The following is a 21,901-nucleotide window of genomic DNA, read 5'->3' on the forward strand; positions in this document are numbered from 1 at the left end:
TATAACTTGTCTTGTGCCACATCTGTGATTTAGAGTGTGACCTACATTTCTGCTTATGAAGTTCATCAAGCTCATTCCAAGGCAGATACTCCCTTAATGTAATCCATCAGATGATTCTTTAGTTCAAACACTATTCAACTGCAAGGTGTTGTGAGGTAATGCAAAATATTGCAAGAGAATGCAAACCAAAAAATATTGCGGTTTGGGGCTCTTTACAGGTGGGTATCAAAAGTTTCATAATTCTGTAGTACCATCAAATTATGATTATCTGTGCATTAGTCAGATTCTTAGACCTCTATTGTGTATTTGACATAATTCTGTGAAGCAGGTTTTGTTAAAGAAAAAATTTGTGGAAAAGCATGCAAAAGAACTGGAAAATCAAAAGTCTTTTAGTTTGCTTGTTTTTACTTACTCAGAAATTAACGACCTGTTCTTAAAACTTTCAAACCAAACTGCAGGTTGTCAAAAACCTTTCAGGAACTGTCCTGCCCTCTGAACAAAGACTGATCTTTACTGTCGGCTTTGAGATTCAAATCATGACCAGGTAAATCACTGACCTTCATGTCCCATTGACTAATGGTGCTGTATCAAGGGTATCCCGGATCTCTGTGAGTCCTTTGTAAGGGCTGAGCTGTCAAATGAGAGGGATCAGGTTTCCAGAGTTGAAGTGGAAATTCCCTCGTCTATTTGTGGCTACTTTAACTGACCTGGACAATTGGGAATTTGCTTGAGACAACACACTCAGGCGATGTAGCACAGGGACAAAAAAAAGAATAAAATTTTCGTTTTGAGAATAAACACGACTAACATCTCAGAGAAGGTCCCTAAAGGTTTTGTGGTTTTGTTCCATTTAAGTACTCAGAATGCATCAAAATCCCACCCAGCTTTTAGGGACTTTTAAAACTTGAAAAAGCAACTTTGTTCTTTCCTCACGCATTTAAAAGTTGCATTCGAATTTAGGTCATTTAAAAGTCTTTGTCGCTCTCTGTACTTTTGGATCTAGACATTCAGGAACACTTATTCTCTTGGCTGAGGCAACAACGGATGCAGTGGCCTCTGCAGTGAATTTTGTTGATCGTTAAGTTATCTCAGCTTCACCTCATGCTGTGTGTTACATAAGCGCACGGAGCTGCTGAGTCAACTGCTGTCAGGTTGTTTGCTCGACTGTGAATCACACAAAATCAAAGCTACACCATCAGGTTCTCAGTGTAGAGTCAACCTGCAGAGAGGCCGCGAAAAATCCTCTCCGAGACAAAAACCTGTTTTCACAAATGATTTAATCCAAACAAACAAATCCAAGATTTATATTAAAATATGATACATACCTAAATAAAACATTCAAATAAACTGGTAGGATTGTACAACGCACGACAAAATAAAAGCAGCTATTTTGTGGCTACCTGTGGTTAAAGCATCTGCATCACCAGCATCCTCACATCATTGTGGTGTCGTCTTTCACCGACCGCATGACCCTCCACACATCCTCAAACGGTGGAGCCGGTTCGCCCTGAGATGAACAGGAAAAGAGGGAGGGAAGTGTTTCAGTCCAGAGCTCTCACAACTTCAAAGTGACCCGACGTGTCAAACAGGCACAGAGGAGGAGACGGAAGACGAGAACGCACTTCTGAAACGAACGCATCTGCCAGGTGCATGACATGAGGCAGGTGAAGAGAGGCACCAGAGAAGGGATGAGGGAGGAAGGGAGTAAGGGATTATGCGGACAGTGACGGTGCTGAGAAAATGCAGTGAGGCCAAGTCAGTAACAATGAATACATATTTAAATGCACAAAACCTGCACACAAATCTTCTGAGCCCAACGGGAGAAAACAAAAACTCACAAAAAAACGTAGTTTCTTTGAACTACTCCCTGAAACTCATTGGCAACGAGAAACGGTGCAGACGTGTACAGGCTTGTGCACAAAACATTTTGGGAAAACACCCCTTGTTCCCTTGCAGACAAAGAGACGTGCACACACACACACACACACCTTGAAATGACAGAAGATGAAAGCTGCCACAGAGTATGATTTTCTGCTTAAGACTCAATTAAATGATCCTTGCCAACACGACCTAATTTTCTCTAATACCAGCCCTGAGCTGCTTAGAGTAGACCATGATTTCCATAATGTGCTATGTATAGTGTGAAGGTATGCAAGTGCTGGCATGCCTCGCTTGCGTGTAGATTTGCACATATTTTCCGTTCACAACCATGCAGAGAAAATTTTAATTTGTATGTGTGATCCTTCTCACTTGGCTAAGATAGGTATTTAGCAGTTGAGCTGGGAAACTGGCTTCTGCAGACACTTTTCAGATGTTTCAATAAAACAGAAAAGCCATGCAAGAGAAACTTTCACATGTAAAAAAAAACACAAAAAGAGAAAAATCTTTTTATACCTTTTGCTAGTTTTATGTTTTTATCCTGAGTCTTTGTTCTATTGCTAACATTTTTTATTGATCTATCTTATTTCATGTGTTTTATTTTATTGTGAAGCACCTTGAGCGGAATTTTATGAATGAAAGGTGCTGAATATATAAAATATATAATAATTATTATTATTATTTTCAGTTCCTTAGATATGGCAGATATTTTTAATGAAGATCCATGAATTATTCTCAAGGAAATTGGTGAAAATGTCAAATTCCAGGATCTGCACCCTGATCCAGATCCTTACCAAGTTTCGTGGTAAACCGTCGGACATGGGGGTTAAACACATAACCTGTCTTTATCTGTTGTAAAGTAGATGTTGGCCTGTTTCAATATTTCACATCTGGTTTAACATCTGACGTCACTTTTCTTAAGAGCATAATCACTTTGTTCCCTAGGATCTGAAGTGCTAGTGTTTGTTATGATTATAATGTTATTTTGACCCATCTGACTGACTACAGCATCCATTGTTGTGTTTAATGCCTGATGCTCTGTTTGAGTAGATGTTAAGTGTCCGTAAAGCTGTTCCTGATGTACTTGACCAGGCCTTGTCCTGTTAATTATAAGAACTCAGAGCACTCAGTTACATTATTATTGATAATAATCAGAAAACACTGTTAATATGTTTATAGACATGAGAGTTCAGATGAGGACGAGTAGAAATAACAACAAGAGAAAGCGCTGAAAATATAAATGCATGGAAACCATAAACAGCACATTTTTTCCGAGGTCAGCTCTGACATTGCACATGCGATTGTGTGCGTGTGAGAGTGAGTGTGTTTGTGTTTGTGTGTATTCAAACTTAGCCACTGCAGCACATTTCACCCCTGCTGTGGGAAACAGTTACATAAGCTAAACTTGACCCTGATACTTCTCCTCTTCCTCCTCTTCCTCCTCTTCCTACTGCTTCGATCTTTATTTCTCATCCATCCTCCATTCTGCCTGATGAGATTTATCTCAGCCCACATGCTGAACACCCACCCCCCAAACACAACACACACATTAGCCTCCTCACATAATGCTCGGCAGGTGCTGGATATTTGATTTGGAGTCAGGCCTATCTCCCTTTTAAATCTGGCATCAGTTTACTTTGTTAATAATTAAGCGTATTAATTAAATATTGGTTATTAAGTAGTGAGAGCGGCAGGTTGCATGAACCGTGCATCGCTGTTTCTGAGCCATATGATTCATCTATATATCTGGTTGTGAGTTCAGTGCAGAGGATCTAAAAACACACACATATACACACACACACAAGCTAAACAAACAGAATAATTCTGCCTGACACAACACAAGGGAAATCCAACCGCTGCCTCTCCCCCGGCAGTGTACAGTCTAAAATGTTTAGTCTCTTCGTTTTACCTCTTCCCGTGCCCTGCAGCAAGGCACGGGAAGATGGAGAGAGGGGGGGTAATGAGGAGAGGAGGAGGGGAGGGGGTTGCACTTCGTAAAACCCACGTAGAGCTGAGAGGTGAGGCGAGGCCCTCGGCGGAACACACTGAGGTTCGTGCAGACAAGAGAGGGGAGAAAGGACGAAAACAGAAAACATATTGGGCGGCTGGGCTATGAATGGAAGTTTGATATGGAAGAGTGAGAGAGACAGGGAGGAGGAGATAAAAAACTGAGAACGAGAGAGAGGTAGCGAGATAGAGAGACATTGGGGGGTCCTATTGTTTCTGAGCTTTAAGTGGATAAGTAGACATGTGCTCTGGCTGCCGCTCTTCAGGCTTAATTGAGGGAGTCGAGACAAAAGGGGGGAAACATAATTATTCGCGCTCTTTCGCTCAGTCTCTCATTCCCGCTCTCATTCTTGCAGTATATTAACACACTGACAGAGTGTATTAACACAATGGCCTAGACAACAGCAGCCATAGCATTATCACCACACACACACACACACACACACACAGACAGACACACACTGAGAGGAGGAACAACTCTAAAAATATCTTTCTAGAAAACACATTGTGGTTGTATTTTTAACCGTATTTTTACTGAACTTATCACTAACCATAAAACTCAGACTTTCTCTATTCAAATAGATTCAAAATCTATCATATTCCAAGAATACGAGGCTGAGCTTTGTCTCTGGAAGTGTCACTTTATGACGCTGTCAGACTAGAGCTCTAAGACTCACATTGCCACAGTTGCGTTCAAAGATGCTCAACAACTATAGGCTCTCACGTCTATCACCTAACACATGAAAACACACACAGGCAGGTAGCTGCATTCCAGCACAGCGGTATAAGGGCAGATGTGATTCCAGTTACGCACACCTGCACAATCCCCAGAGAAATACGAGCAGGTTTTCTGACTCACACACACATGCTCTCATACTCTTTGGAAAAATACCAAAGGCCTGTCAGAACGGGAACACCCTGCTACACCCCCCCCCCCCCCCCCTTCTCCATCGCCACCGCCAATCTTTTCATCTCTGCACCTGTCTCACCGCTCCACCCAACATGACACACGGCTCAGCTCTGCAGACTGAAACCTCGCATGACGTGAATATGCACGACTGTACGACACTGTACCGCGGATTGTGCCAAACAGAACCTGTCTCATTGCTTTCTTTTCTTTTCTCAGCCTGTCATAGTCTGCGGCACTTCCTGAAACTGCTGCTGAGACCAGACACTGACTTAAGATTATGAAATCGCTAAGCACTACTGTTAAATACCCGTCATTCCCAAAAGACAATAACCCGTCATCAATAAGATATGGCTTTGAATAATTCATCTTGATTTGTGTGGCTATATTTTGAAATGGCTGTTTTAAAGAACAACTAGGATGAAATTTAGTACAGCACCAAGGACAAGCAGGCCCCTTAAATTCAATCAAGCTGCACCAAAATGCACACACTCATATACATCAGTTTCCTAAATATGCTCCTTTGTCTTGACAGGTTTTTTCTGGGCTCAAGTCCCATCCTTCTACCAAGTTTCATGAAAATACATTCAGTAGTTTCTTGCGTAATCCTGCTGACAAACAGACAGCGGCACATTGAGTCTTTGGTGCAGCTAAAAAATCATGTGAACAAGACTCCACCCATAAATATGGATAAGGATGACGTGGTTTCCCATCCCCGAGGAATGAAAGTGTTGTTTCAGCCTCGAGGTTTTGCTGTTAAAATTAAATTTAGCTCTTAGTCGAGGATTTTATTCAGTTCCTCAGCTTGTAGCCGACAGTCACTTTGTGTCACACATTAACATCCTCAAAGAGTCCCACGCCCGTTTAAAATGGAATAAATATGGTGTCTTAGATCAGATTATAACAACTAGATGATGGGAGGCTTCGCCCTAAAGCCTGGACGCTTGTATCGTCTCTTTAGATCTGACAATAAACTATTGTGAGGTTACTTGTAGCCTTTAATTATTTAAATAATAGTGCTTCGTGCTGTGTTTCTCCTCTATGTCCTTCCTGACTTCCCAATGAGTGATTGACAGAAAATAACCCGACCGCAAAGAGACACTGAGGGTAGAAACAGAAGCGACCAGTCTAGACGCGGCTGTAACCAGATCAGCTCTCAGCCTTACACCGACCTCCCTGACCTTTCTTCCGCACTCTTGAACCACGACCCACGACCCCCCCACCCACCCCCCCACCAACTGTGCCACAAAATCCATGAAGCAGGACTCACCCTTCCCTCAGGCCTTCTTCCCGCAGCTCTTACATACTGTACTGTACTGTACCCCCCCCCCCCCCCCCCCCCCCCCCCCCCCCCCCCCCCCCCCCCCCCAATAGGCAAGGGAGTGAAGTCGTTCTCTCTGGGGGGGGCAGACAAAGGAATTTCTGAATGGGAAAGACTTCATTCCTCACAAGTCAAAATAGACTACCATGGGAATCCTGGAGAAGGTTTTATCAGCAAGTCTCCGCACGCCTCACAATCTCACACTGACTACACACCCGCAAACATGCATGCACGAACACTGCAGCTCCCTCGTTGCAAAGCCGCTTCAAAAGATTTTAAAAAACACACGGTGAATACCATGGGAATCAGGACGAGGTGCAGGAAGGCTCAGTGGTCCACACGCAGGAGGATAAGGGACTTATCCTTGGCACATGTCAGTAAGTGCACACCTAAGTGTGTGTGTATTGTTCACATATATCTATCTAATGCTGAGATAACAGTGAGGTGTGCTCTAAAATCATCCCATTGTAGAGATAGGGGAGCACACTCCACTGCACTCGCTCAGTCCCTCTGAGACGGGACTGTCTCAGACATCACTGGTAGAATTCCCTGGAAGAGGGAGATTAGCTTCTTATTCATCCTTTCGGGATCTGACAAGACACGTGCCACCTCCCCCTTCTCTCTGCTCCACACACACACACACACACACACACACACACACACACACACACACACACACACACACACACACACACACACACACACACACACACACACACACACACACACACACACACACAGTGAGCCTGCGAGCACAAGTCCCGGCTGCTGCTTAAGTCAAACAATTTTTTTTATCTTTCTTAAGTGGTGAGAGACAAATTCTAATTCCTTCCTGAAGAACGCTTTCAGAAGAGGGACAAAGCAAAAAGAAATGACAGAACAAAGCAGAGAGCGAGGAAAGAGGAGATGATCGTTATTAATTTGTGATGAATTTACTAACAGCAATATTAGAAAAAAAAGAGTCAATAGTTATCATTGTGGTGACAATGATATCGTCTCTAACAGTACCAAATGTGCCAGAGAGCAACAAAATCACAATAAATAAATAAAAGATAAGCTTAAAAGCAGGAGTAAAGAGTGCAGCATCATCTGCAAAAGGTCGTACTGTAAAGGAATTTAGAATTTGGGGTCACTGTGGCATCTGAGCATCACGTAAAAAAAAACCCAGTGACAACCAGTTCACTCCATTTTACTCCTCAAGTGTCACTAACCTCATTAAATACGCTGCTCCATATTTCCAGGGGCTTACGCTGTACGCTCCTTAACTCAGATTTCAGCCGAGTGTCTCTGCAGCACGCTGCTGTCAGGGATTACCATATTTTGAAGTAAAATCCTCCTACCACTAGTCCACCATTGAGTGAAAGGCCCATGAGAGTCAATGAGCGCGTGCAGCTTCTGACGCTGCGCTCTGAGTCGCCGAGTGCAACTCCAGCAATCGTCGAATCCATGTATGAATTCAAAGAAAGGAGATCCCGAAGATTCAAATCTCCTATTATGAGGAGGAGTATTAGGGTCAGGCATTTTTCTTTTAGTATTGAAAGAATAACGTTGAAATGTCAAGAATAAACACGAAATACTATTCTGTGAATTATGTCAAAATGTTGAGAATTAACTCAACTCCTCTGGTTCATCAAATCCAGTTAGAGAAGTGAGCAGCTATGTGAGCTGCCAGAGGGGAATCTGAATAACTCACTGTGTCTATGTGCTAAAGGAGAAAGAATTTACTTCTCACCATTCTGAAGTACAAGCTCACCAATTCACCTATAAGGCAATTTGTTGCTCTAGCATGACGTATTCTTAAAAGTTCAACTTTAATCTTGATTCTAGAAATGTCCAGTTTATTATCAGCTTTCCGGCTTTATTCTTCTTGGGCAAAAAAGAAAAATTCTTTATTTTGTTCAAGTTCACTTTCAATGTGATCTAATTATTCCAGAAATCTCTGTCTGTAGCTCTAATATCTCGAGAACCGTTTATCTTATCGACTTCTCACTTGGAAGGTGTATTGTTAAAGGCCCAAGGAGGTGCAGTAATGAATTTGGTGCTCTGTAGCAGCTCAACATAAGTGACGTTCACGATAACGGCAACTGATTCTCCACTTTGGGGTTCAGTGTCCTGAGTTGAGCTTCACTGAAATTGGAATGAACAGGTGAACAGCTCTTTGTTTAGCAGCTGGACAGATTCTGAGTCCTGCAGCAGGTCTTTTACCTGCCGCGGCTCAATCACTGCAGGTTACAGTTTCAGAAAGAAAACCTCAACCAGCATCACCACAGACCACAACAAACAGCCCATTCCAGACTGAACGAACACGGCACTAGTTCTAAAAATGCTAAATATTAAAAAAGTCTTCTTCTGTTTGTTTTCTTATGCCTGGCCCCAAGATACATTTTTATTATATTATAATATTTACTCTCTTCTCCCACTTGTTCTGAGATAAAGGAGGAAATCAGGAGGTACTGTTGTACGTTACTATGCCACTTGAAACCCTCTTGTTGATACAGTACAACTATGAATGAAAAATGTTAAACTATCACTTACTTTCTGTTGTGTTAATAAATCAACTCCCTGCTTTGCTCAGCCTCAATCAACACTCGCTCGTCCTGATGAAGCAGTGATTGCACCGACAACTCGTCAAAACCAATCAGCTGAATATTGATGTGTTGATTTGCGGTTGCCAATATGTGCGAGGCAGTAAAAAAGAAGAAGAAAAAAAAAGTGTTTAATTATTCAGGAGGAGTGGGACGAGACACTGACTGTGCTCCAGATTCGGCTGGTAACCGTAGAAACCCTGCGGCCCAAGACGCAGCCGCGGGGAGGACCGTCTGTGAGTGAGGGAATAAGATAGAGAAAGACGTTTTAAGAAAGAAGGAGAGCGCTGTGCGGACGTGGCAACACATTTAAATTTCTTGAAACAACTGGTGGGCAATGGCATGCAACAATTTTATGAGAGAGCAGAAATCCTCCAGTTTGTCTCATCCATAGCCAATACCAGCGTTTTTTCCCTCTGAGCATGTCCATCAATCATCCTATCGAAGGATCGATACATCATAGAGACTCCTTTGGTATTTTAGCTCAGTTCAAAATAAGGAGCAAGAACAACAAGGAAGACAAAGTGTTTTTGTTTCTTCTATTGTGTTTACCACTTAAACACAAGGATTCTTGTTTCTTCTTCTGTGATGTGTGCAAGGTGCTGTTATTCTGTTTCAAAAATATGAGATAAATTCCTTTCAGCAATAATTTACACACTGCTGCTTATAATCCTGAAATTATAAAGTAGGACAAAGGCTTTTTGTAGCATCTTGCAAAAGGGACTTCCTCCATTATTCCCTAACTTAACTATTATGGGTTGTTAAGGGTCTAAGATTTCGGGGGGTTACACAATGGAAACTTTAAGAACTAAAATGTCACTCAGTAGAGCGCGTACTTCCACCAAAGCCTGATAGTCCCCTTATCCGGATCTGCACTATTATTTAATGGCTTCTTTCCTGACCCATACTGTATCCTTCCCTTAAATGCAGTAATCTGTTCTTTGCGTAATCTTGCTTAGAAACAAACAAACGAACAGAGGTAAACTAAGAGTATGATTGAAAGTCCATTTCAGTAGTTTCCATTCTTTCCTGCCAAACAGGGAAAATACTTAATCATGGCATCAAATATCATCTTCAGAAATTCATACCGGTTAAACTCTGGCATCACGACACATTCAGACACCCTCAGACAAACACAGACAGGTGTGAATGAGGCCAAATTGGCAGGATGGGTTAGTGCTTCCTATTTCTCTCTGTGCAGACTGGAGAGAAAGCAAAATAACAGGGCGTATGGGTGGGCGAAAGAGAGGGATAAGAGGGGTTTAGGCAAAGGTAGACTGATTAAGGTGGGAGGTTGAGACAGGGGGAAGAGGGGTGGGATGAGAGCGGCGAGAGGGTCTGATGATGGTGCTGAAAGGGGGATGAGAGGTTGTTAGAGCGGGTGGAATCGAGTGCGGGGCCACAGGTAGACAGACAAATGATGTGTGCTGGGGTGGAAGGAGACATGAGAGGTAAAGAGGCGGAGTGGTGCTGATAGGTCCTGAGGGGCTGATGGAGACGGATGTTGTGTCGGGTGTGAACAGGCTGGAATTGTTGTTATTAATGATATGACCGAGTACGACCGCGTGGAGAGAGATACTGAAGAAGTTACAGCTGGATTTTCAGGAGAAATTGCTGTTTGCTATTGGGCCTTACTACATAGTGTTTGCACTAATTGATAAAAAACTGTTGGCCTTCTTATTGCTCTATATAGAGGAACACAAACATGAGGAGGATTTTCCAGATTGATTTAGATGTTTACAGATGTTTTATGCTAAATGTACTGTATTCATTTAGCACTTTGCTAATCGTATCAATCACGTAAAGCACATACAAGTCTCATTCACACAAACAGCTATTCAATATATACACATATAGCTCCGATATACACGCAGACGTTGGATCATTTTGGGTTGAGTTACGTTCTCTGAATGAGGAGAAGAGGATCGTACCCCCGACCTTTTGGTTTGTGGATGACTCGCTCTACCCCCTAAGCCACAGCTGCTATATATAAAAATAACTGTTTTCCCAATAATCGAGGTTTGCATGAAATATAAATTAAAGAGTAAAATTCATGAACTAATTTCAAAAATATAATTTAATGGCACCTGCACAAACTACGATGATTCAAATTTAAATACTGCAACCGTGCAACGTGCAGATATTAGCTCACCCTGATTTTAATCACCTTGTTAGAGTATTGCAAAGGCAGTTTCATAAGACACAAACTCTTATCACTTTATTAATTAAGAAAACTGCTGAGGCCCCCGCAGAACCTTTGTAGTACAACCAGGGAGCCGGAGAAAAGGATTAAGTGTGACCGCACAAGGACAGGTAAGGAGAGAAAGTGGAGAGGAGGGTGCCATGGGAGAGGGAGGTAGAGAAAAGAGATTAAAGGATGAGGAGTAGAGAGACACAATCCATAACAGTATAAATCTGACAGAGAGGAGGGAGCAGGTAATGTTAATAAAGGTGTTAGAGGCAGAGGAGGACAGGAGGGAGAAAAGGGGGGAGGGGAGGGAGGAGAAGGGGAAGTTATCTTAGTGCATCCCTGCACCTGAGTCAACAGCGGCGCTTGCAGACAAAGTGCACCCTTGAAGAAGGAACAGGAAACAATAGTGCAGTGAGGGATGGGGGGGGGGGGTAAGAAATGTTCAGCAAGAATGTGACGGACAAACAGCAGATCACTGTCTCTGAGTGTCAGGCCAACAACAGAGGATCCAGACAATACAGAGTCAGCCTGGGGTACAGAATAGAGAGGGACACATTTCTGAGAAAATACAGACCAAAGACCCGACACGAGCCTGAGAAGCATCAACCCGAACACAATATAGTTTAGAGTTTGTGTTGCTCTGTCACTGATTGACATGTGCTTTGTGAAAAATCAGCCCAGCCAACGTGAACAACCTGACTCAAACTTAATTATCATTTTTTAAATGTTTTTCTGTCCCCGGCCCGTCAGGTCACATTAGGTCCCCATGGGCTCGGGTCAGGTCTCCACACTCTGGTAAACAAACATTTGACTGTAGATACCATATTAAGAAGCATAAAAAAACTATTCTCTCTTGTACTTTTCAAGAAATCATATTTTTGGTCAGCTGTTTACCACAAAAAATGACCCTCCCTTTACTCACTTCTTCATTTCTGTATCATACGCTCACACACATCCTCATTCACAGTCATGTGTGACGGATTCAGAGAATGGGAGACGACCTACGCCCAGAATGTTCCATCATTGTTCTGCAAATTACAACCACAATGAACTGCTTCAGTGATCGTAACACACAGTTGGTCAGTTGACCAAAGAGATTAAGACTAAATAACCGGAGATAAGGACTGAGACTAATAATGATTTTGAAAATTATTATTATCATCATCAATCTGCTTTTCTCTGCTTGAGTCAAATTATAAGAAAAAAGTCCCAAAAATGTTTCTGTGTTGGTGAAAGCTTCAGCTGTAGTAGAGAACACCAGAGTCTAGATACTGTATTTTTCAGGAAGATAGTCTTTCATGTATCTGCTGTATGTAATAATAGACACAATAGTCAAATGAACAAACAACCTGGGGCACCCAGTAGCTTGAACCGGCTCTTAGAGTCTTAAGTTCTCTGCAGCAAACGGTGCCAACTTGCAGCTCTTTGCTACTTCTCTTCCCGGCTCTCTGTTCCCCTTTATGCTTAAAGTCTGTCATAATGAAACATGCAATGCCCAAAAAATTACAGCAAACAGAAATCAACATATGACCTGTGATCAACATCAGGCAGCAAAAATCAGCATTTATCTTTTCCCAATAACCTTTTTTCAAAGCAGCATCTTCCTGAAAAGTAGATTTCCCTGCTACTCATCAGTGAATGAATTATTAATGTTGTAATATTAAAATGTGTGCCAAATTCTGGTTACTATGAAGTTTTTTTAATGGTTGTTGAATCATCATAAAATCTCTGGATACATCTAATAAGAATCTTATCCTGTAGGATTTCAGCCTGTAAATGATGCCTCGTGTCAGAAACAACGAGACACGGAAGTCAACAGCATGTCAGCATCGGGGCTTCTCTTCAGTGGACGGGTCGGATCTAGGTCAATTGGTCCATTTCCTGGGAGTCGAGCTCCAGTGCGGACTTGAGCTCCGGGGTTATTGTTTGGGTTCTGAGTGGCCACGGTGAATAGAGGCTCTGCACTCAATGCATTAGTGACCTGTATAAGCACCACACGACTCGCTGACATCTGAGTGCAGGCCTGAGGAGAGCGGACAAAGGCAATGTGACCACACACACACACAGGCCTAAAAGCTAATGCACCACAGGACAATAACAAAAACAAACAGTCTAAGAGAAACCTTATACAGCACTCACCACAGGGTTTTTTTTTTTATCCCCAAAGAAACTCGATCCATAGAACAAAAATAAAAAAGGTGCAGCTCTGCCCGTCAGCTTTTCACCCTTTGCCTTCCCGTTTGTTGCATGCAGACGTATTCACATACATATTTGCACATGCACACACTTACAAATGCACTCACAGGCTGTTGGGAGACTCGTATGATCCCACTGCATCACTTCCAGGTCAACAAGCAGGAACGCGGAGTGTGACTATGTGATGAGGAGCGAGTCGCTGGCCAGATCCACGTTTCTCTTTAACTAACTCTCCAGCTGACTGAAACTAATGTAATGTGCGGGGCTTGAAAGGGAGGATGGAGTGAGGGGGGAAGAGGAGAGGAGAGAGGAGACTATGTGGCCTCTGCTTTAATTACACAGTCACATGGATGCATGTTCTGGACAGAAAAACACAGTAGAGGGTGTAAAGATTTCCAACACATCCCAGGAAGGCCAAATCTCTCCAGCGCAAACAAAGCATATAAACACTATCTTTGAAGACACTCTTTGCACTCGCACAGTAATTCCTCCTTTAAATCTGTACTCGGCACTTCACACACAGTTGTATTTCCACTCGCTCACTCTGAAGTCTAAACGCCGTCTCCCTGTCTTTACATCCTCTTCCTGTTCAGGCAACGCATCTCATCTCCGCACATACTCGTCTAATCATCTCCAAATCCCAACAAAAGTGTCTTCCACCTTTTTCAAGTCACAGTTCTATGAAATAATAAATATCACACGCGCTGCCAGCATCCTCTGTTGATCAATCAGGAAACAAAATTACACATAATCACCTTTAATAGGTTTATTTTTACAATATTCTTCTGTATTGAGGGAACCCAGAAATATCTGAAGATGCAACCATATCAAAGATGAAGATGCCAGCACACATACTGTACAGTGGCACGCACGCACGCACACTGATGTGTGGGCTGGAATGCAACACTGATCAGAGATAATGGGCAGACATGACAGGGATTGCAATGCTGTCAAACCAAGATAGGAAGGATGGAGGGATGATAGAGCAAGAGACAGAAATAGAGAGAGATAGAGGGAGGAGTGAAGGAAGGAAGGAAGGAACTCCCAGTTCATCAGCAGCCACAGGAGACAAAAGGGCGAGGAAATGAACGAGGACACATGCCAGCTCACGTCAGCTCTGAGACACCCCTCCCCCGGTCTGCACCCCTACTCAAACTAGCGGCATCCCCTTGTTCTTCTCCCACGTCTTGTGCTTCCCATCAGGGGGTCGATGTTCAGGAGTCTGGCACGAAAACAAAATGTTCTCTAACGTGACAACGTGCACTCTCCCCGGCTCATGAACCTCGCAGTCTTGCTCAACCAGACGAGTGACATTGCTAAATGTAAGCACACAAGCAAACACGTCAGCGTGACATAATGTTACTTGCACTTACTTGTTCTGTCTCTCCTGTCGTGTTCAGCTTCTCACATCTCATAAGGCTCATGCTGAAGGCCAAGACCAAAGAATACAGACGTCCAAACACACTGGTAATGATCCTCAAACTGATAAATAAAACATACATGTCATCACAATTCCCACGTGGGTTGAGATCCTCGCGTAATTATGTCATCTGATCTTTGCAATTGTTTAATGGCCGCTACCACCTTTATCTCAAAGTGCCGCAAATTGTGGAGCGATAACTTGTGACCAATCTTTCCCAACAAAAGGAGCGTTTTCCCCAGTTTTATGTGAGAAGTCAGGAACCAATCTCTTTTATTCTATCATCTGCACAACAAAGGGATTCCCCCCCTACTATCACATCCAGAGAATGGAAAATAAAGTCAATGCGTCTCTCCACCCTCAGCTGTCAGCTTTGTCATGGTTTCCCCAAAACATTTTCTGGCTGGTACTGGTCTGCAAGTGAAGAGAATTGGGAGAGTGAGCGACGGACGGACACACACACACACACACACACACACACACACACACACACACACACACACACACACACACACACACACACACACACACACACAGTCAAACACAAACATTTAAACAGCTTGATTGCATGTGGGGAGATGGACACTGGGGGCTGCATAAGCCCTGTATTTGCTTAACAGCAAAAATAAGTGGACCTCTGAGGAAGAGGGATGAAGCGTTCTCGGAGCAACGGTTAGAAAACAAGCGACGCAAAGATGAGATGAGAGAGAGGGAGAGAGAGATCATCTCCTTTCATGTTAATTGCATCATCCCTTTATCATATTCGCCACATGCTCTTCAAACTGCATCTTATGTGCTGGATCTGTAATCGTGAAGAGAAGCCCATCGTCCGACCTGACACAAGGTCACAAGAGTCTTACTGACTGTAGAGGAGAAAGATGTGGGAGTGTTTACAGTAAGCTCGAGCTCCCTGTTGTTAATGAAGGTGAGGATGATTATTTATTTAATGCATTAGCTGATGCATGAAGCGTTTCACAAGCTTTACATGAACAGATCAAGGGATAAATCTGACTTAGATATTTGTTTTTATAGTATTCACTACATTCGGTTGCAGAATATCTGCTAGTATGATTGTGTTGTGACCTGAGGGCCGTGACCCAGTTCAGGAGCCGCCTCCTTCGGCAATTGCAGGTTTAGTAGCCCACGAAAGAAGTGGCCCTCCTGGGTCACGTAGAGAGAGAGAAGTCCAAACTGAAATTAAACAGTCTGGTCATCTGAGGATTTCCTATTTGCATGACTAGCTCTTACCGTAGCATTGTTAGCTACTGTGAGCCACTGCACTCACTTGCATTTAGAGCTCAGCAACCCAGATAGCTAGACAGCTAGCTATAGCTTCATCGCCAGCACACAATTAATCCTGGGATAGGTTGACATGAGAGGGATCCACCCGTTGGATCCATCATTACTCGGGATTAAGAAGGATGCATTTTGTCAGCTGCATTTTAAGGAGCCTTCTAAATTGGACAGCCGAGTTGGGACGGAATTGAGTGCACTTGACCTTCATCACATTATGACTTCCAGATCTGCCTAAAATAAAAAGTCAGCCCCAGAGTAAACGATGAAACGTTGGGGTTAAACTTTTTGATTATGGTCCAAATAAAGGGTTGGATGTAAAGTACCCATGTCATGGTTTTAGTTTCAGTTTGCAAGCACGAACGCAACATCCGACTTAGAGACAAAAACCAGCACCTGATTGTGGCTGTTTACGTGAAGCTGGACGTGCATAGAAGAGGACAAGCCCACCTATATCTGCCCTGAAGGTGAGCTGACTTAGCACGAGAGCAGTGTATCAATCTGGGTCAGTATGTACACACAATATAAAGACACACACACACACACACACACACACACACACACACACACACACACACACACACACACACACACACACACACACACACACACACAGGGATCACTTAATGGATCCCCATCCCCCTCTCTTCACACACACACACAATATTAGCTTACTGTACACATGGTTGTGTGGATGCACAGACTCATATTTGTCCTAGATACACACTTGTACATGTAGTAAATGGACACACATTCACATAAACCTGAATGAGCAATGTGTAACACTATATGAGATGATGGCTCCACCCCCCCCCCCCTGAACAGCCGCAGGCGTTCACAAAGTCTTTGTCAAAAAAAAACACACACACACCAGTTTTTATCTGACACTATAAATCCTTTCACGGATCACTTCCCTCAAAACACCCTGCCAATATTCAACTTCCTTGTGGCAGCAACTGAAGCAGTGAATTGAAGCAAGAAAGATAACACGAAGGAAAGATAAAAGAGAGAGAGAGAGAGAGAGAGAGAGAGAGAGAGAGAGAGAGAGAGAGAGAGAGAGAGAGTGGGAGGGCTGGGGAAGCGGAGATTGAACGAGAGGGAGAGGGGGCGAGAGAGAGGGAGAGTACTAGTTTAAAATTTCTATTCTCATATTCAAAACAAACTCAACGAGTAAAGGTGGATAATAGAATGAGCATTTTCTAAAGCTTCATTGTACAGTTAAGGAGTGAAAGTGTGTTGTTGGAGTGAGTTGGGGACTTATCGTCGTATTTTTAGACCTTATGAAGGTTTAGTGAATATTCTCAAAGAAATAATTCAGCATTTTGTTGATACTATATCACAACTATATTTTCTGACTTTCAATTTGATTTAGCTGTTTTAACCTGGACTTGGCTTACCTGTAAATACTGGCTCATAAGTATTTACAAATTTGACATGTGACATTGTCTACTTTGCTCTAATAGATAGTTTTGCATCTTATTTTCTTACTTATCTAAAGAGGGAGCATGAAAGTGTGGGAGGAGAAAGGACAGTGGAGACTTTGTGCCCTTTGACCCCTCGTAATTCTCTGGCTGTCTGAATGCCTGAAGATGACCTAACACGTCCACGGACATATAAGTGACAAATGCTGAATGCATATGAAGTATTCAGAGGGAGGCAGGTTAAAGTGCACATGTTGCAGACTCTCCTCTTTTGTTTTTGTGTCTACTTTATCTCACAGCTCGTCCGTTATCCCTCATTCTGTGTTGTTGGCTGCAGTCCAGTCGTCTGTACCTTCAACTGCTGCTCTCCTCAGTAGCTCTTATGTCTCCCTCTTTGTCTGTAGTCGTGGCTTTAATATAAGTAGGCTAATGTCTTTATCAGACCCAAATCCCCCATTCTTTCTTTTACATTGTGCACCTTTGATGGAAATTTTGAGGGCTGACTTGCACTTGACTGCCACGGCTCTCTAACACGCTTTCGAAAAAACTCACAATTAAGTGCCACTTGACTTTGTGAACCGCGGAGTAATCTCACTTTATTTCGAGTGAGGCTATTTGTCCTGCACCTCTTACGTAAAAGCTGGAAATCAAACACACACACACACACAGTAATGTAGTACAGTACCATCACTGTGCCCTTTGAGCAGTCTGCTCATGGGGAAACTTCAGGTGCCGACAGGCCGACCGGGCTGTTAAGGTATTTTTGTTATCACTGCATTACCTCGAGTAAAGGAAACAAGGCTGAGTCCCAGAGAGAGCATTAATGATTGATAAGAACTTTTAAGAACACAAGCCCCGTAATGCAGGATAGGATCTGAACAGAAGGTCGTCCAGGATCTTTTTTGTGCACTATAAAATTTACATGCATTTGTGAGAGAGAGGAGAGTGAGAGGGGAAAAAGTGGGAGTGGAACAGACCAAACCTCCACACAGTAGTAGACTGTAGTAACTACACAGGGTCACATTGTATAAGAGAGTTGTACGTTGGTGTACAGATGTTAGATCACACACACATGGACACACACATACATACATAAATGCTCAAAATCTCCTTTTTTCTGTCTCACACATTTATATAAAGCATCATAAATCTTCTAAAAACACACACAACATAAAAAACAGTTAAACCTTAAACATCCAAGCAACTCTCTCCATCCCTGCCCGTCTCTGTCAAAGCTCCACAAACAGTCCAGAAAACAAGAAGCACATCTCTTTACCTTCGCTTGTGCTCCACGTCTGTGAGTAAATTATCCTTGTGGAGGTTTTAACACTGACAGCACGTGTCCTCTCTGAAGGGGGAATCCTTTGCATCAGTGAGACGTCCCCTTCACTCTACACACACACATGCTGCCTCTCGAACGGCCAAACCAGACTGAAGGCTGAGGAGAGGGTGTGTGAGCTGCCTGAGTCTGAGCCCACCCTCTTTTCTGTGACTCTCCTGCAAGCACTAACCCTGCCCTCCTCCTCCTTCCTCCCTCCCTCCCTCCCTCCCTCTCCCTCTCTCTCTCTCTCTCTCTCTCTCTCTCAGTTCCCTCTCTCTTTCTCTCACTCACTCCAATTTCACCTCCCCCCGGCTTGCCAATTGACTGCCAGCATGCGTGCTGGGTCTGTGCCTCTAAGCCTTTAGATGTCCCAGTCCTCTTTTTAATTGCTGGCTCTCTGGCCTCCAAAGTTCTGCACCAAAACAAAGACACACAGATCCAGTGGACACACGCAGCCGTGGACAAAAACACAAAAGCAGAAACAAGTGCACACACAAGCCCAAATGCACACAATCAGGAGCGTTTCAGGGGACTTGGAAAGGCCACACATCGAAGTAAAGAAACACGACAACAAACCACATCAGTCAAATCTTCAGACATTTCTTTTAGTATCACAAAAGTGCAGACTGTGCATTCACATAAAATCATAGTAAAGTAGTAATGTTTAAGTGCACATCATACACACACATTAAGACGTTCTAGACTTCAAGCAAACCTATAGAATTATGATGTTTCTGGCAGAATGTTAGTGGCACGGGGCCTCGTTATATGGGTTTTCAGACCATGGTGATATTGCAGTCCCCTGTACTTAGCCCATCATAGAATTTCTTAACCCCTCTCAGGTGGGGGATCCATGCAATAACCTGCTTTGCCTACACTGTTGCAATGCCCCTGCATACAATTAGAATATGAAGATTTTATGAAGTAAATTAGTATTTTTCATAGATAAAACAAACTAACACAGTGAGAATAAGCAGGTAAGACAAAGATTTAATACTCAAGGATGTAGAAAAAGCATGAGCAATCATCCAGGAGTGTCTGTAGGTGATGTTATGATACTGATACACATTTCTCTCTGTCTTTCATTCCTGTTTTATGATTTTGACCCGACAGGCTTTTTGTAAGAGGAGCTTCACATAAAAAGAACACACCCACAAGTGGTATATTTTTGCATATCAATACCAACTGTAAGCTTGAAACGAGCTGTTTGAAACCTCCTCCAACAGGTTTGATTGATACTGACTCCAACAGTAACTCAGTTTAATGGGAATAAAAACAAACATATCCACAAAATCTGTGGAGTCACAACTGACTACTGCACTGTCCCTGTTCCAGACTCAGCATATTCTGAAGACTCACATTTGTGCCAAAAATACCTAAAAGCCGTTTACCTTTGTGACCATCGTAAGCAAACATGAGCATATCTCTGCAGTTTGTTAACACTAAAGCTTTGTTAAAAGCAGTGACAAAACAGTGATTGAGAAATTCTCATCTGGACATTACTCAGCCAAGAAAATAACTTCAGGACCTCAGAGACGTTACAATCCAAGAAATAAAGAAACCATCTTCTTTTTCAAGAGACTTGTTGATGAGGACATCGGTGTGTTATATTTAAATGTCAGGGTATAGTGTAAATACAATTAGGTAAAATACACCTTGTGAATGAATACCTGTCCTTGAAGGTAACTCAGATTTGTCAGGATCATTTGGCTTGAGGACATGGGAGCGATTTCACAGCGGGCCGATGAACCCCGTTGTCCCCGTCTGCTCTGCTGCGAAGCTGCAGAAACAACTGCTGTTTGGGAGTATTTAACATTTATAGAGGCAAACACACAGGGACAAAGGGCAGTGAAGGTAACAAAAGGACCTGACACCGTCTCCACGGGGGAGAGCGATGAGATAGCCACAAAAACAAAGTCACTAACTCTTGTGCACTCTGGTATGCAGATAACACATCCACGGCTTTTGACCTCCAGGCACATGATGACATTTCAGCACCAAACTCAAACAATACCACTGCAGTGTTTATTTGCTTGTTTCAACCATTATCTGTACGTACGTGTACATACGCTGTGAGTCCGACTGTCTCCTAGCACCTGTGGACTCATCAGACCTCTTCCAAGTCTGTCCCCTTCCCCTTCTGTCTCCCTGCTTGTTTTTATTTCTGCGTTATCTAACAATATAGATGGAGAAGGTCGTGTCCTGCTGGGAGCCGGCTGAAACAGGAAGTAACCAATCTGAGAGGATGAACGGAGACTTAGACAACCAGTTCCCACACTCCTACCCAAACACACTGTTATTGAGCTGTAATGCAATTATCCCGAAGGAGTGGGGGAGGAAGTGGAAGACAACTCGACAGCGACGGCATGTTAGCACAGGCCGAATGCAGGAGAGGTAATAATAACAACAGCAGGTGGAGGATGTTATGTAAGCTGAGTGGCGGGCTGGAGAAACATCAGGACGTTGGGCGTTTTTCTTTTTTGTTTGCTTGTTTTTGCTCTTTCTTCACTCATTTGCCGCGCTGCTTCTGTCACATGAACACGCTCTCTGTTTGTTGTGTGAGCCGTGCGGTCGGCGGTTAAGACAGCGAGGAGTAAACGGATATCAAAGCCCATTCAGCAGTCGCGTTCTCTGCTGAATAAACAGCCCGTTTGGTAGCAGCGCTGTAAGTGTAGCTGGTTTTGTCCTCCTGTCTTGCTGCACACCTGAGCCGGCCCTCTCAGCACAAAGGACTCCACCTTTCAATCCTTATCAGACGTTATCGCGGGCACATGTGCTGGTGGGGGAAGGTAATGTAAGTTGGGAGCTATAAAGGCAGGAGACAAAGATTGGTTTCCCATTTCATGCCTCCTGCCATATGAACACGTCGTATAGAAATTCATGAACATACTGTATTGGGGACAAAAAAAAGAAGATGTGCACATATGCACAGTGAGGACGCCCATTCACCCCACACCCACCTTGCCAGATGTGATAAAATCATTATCACCAGTCATGCGTGTGCAGCTGATGAATAATGCATGTACTGCTGGGCCACAATAGTAGGCTGCTACCTTTCTCTTGCAGCTACCGGTTGCTAGTTCCACTGCTTAGGGTCATATCAACTAATCCCTGTCTAGCGCTATTACAATTCCCATTAGCATGCCATTCCACTATGCATGCACATGCACTGTTGTATGTGTTGAATGCACACACAGACACACGGGCAGGCTCTAGATATAAAAATAAATTGGACAGGTAGACAGGTATAAAGACACAACCCCACTTATTAATAAGGAGGAGATATGAGTGACAGGCCCTCGGCTGGAGAATAAGCAGGCATCAGGTGTTTGACTGCTTCCCGTCATCATCAACACAAAGA

At 43.3% G+C, this 21,901-nt stretch overlaps 1 protein-coding gene across 2 annotated transcripts in view; it reads right to left on the minus strand.

The window, feature by feature from the left end:
• The window catches only part of LOC117774159 (T-lymphoma invasion and metastasis-inducing protein 1-like), a 72,490-nt gene that overhangs the window by 36,743 nt on the left and 13,846 nt on the right, over nt 1-21,901 (minus strand). Inside the window, exons 1-2 of one of the 2 annotated variants that reach the window (XM_034606350.1) lie at nt 18,496-18,671; nt 1,401-1,507 (exon numbers count right to left, since the gene is read on the minus strand). The gene's annotated coding sequence lies outside the window, so the exon portion shown is untranslated. Of the gene's footprint in view, nt 1-1,400; nt 1,508-18,495; nt 18,672-21,901 lie in introns of those variants that run through there. The other variant, XM_034606351.1, reaches the window with a different exon arrangement.

The sequence above is a fragment of the Hippoglossus hippoglossus genome, chromosome 14 (genome assembly GCF_009819705.1).
Source record: "Hippoglossus hippoglossus isolate fHipHip1 chromosome 14, fHipHip1.pri, whole genome shotgun sequence".
Classification (NCBI taxonomy): Eukaryota; Metazoa; Chordata; class Actinopteri; order Pleuronectiformes; family Pleuronectidae; genus Hippoglossus; species Hippoglossus hippoglossus.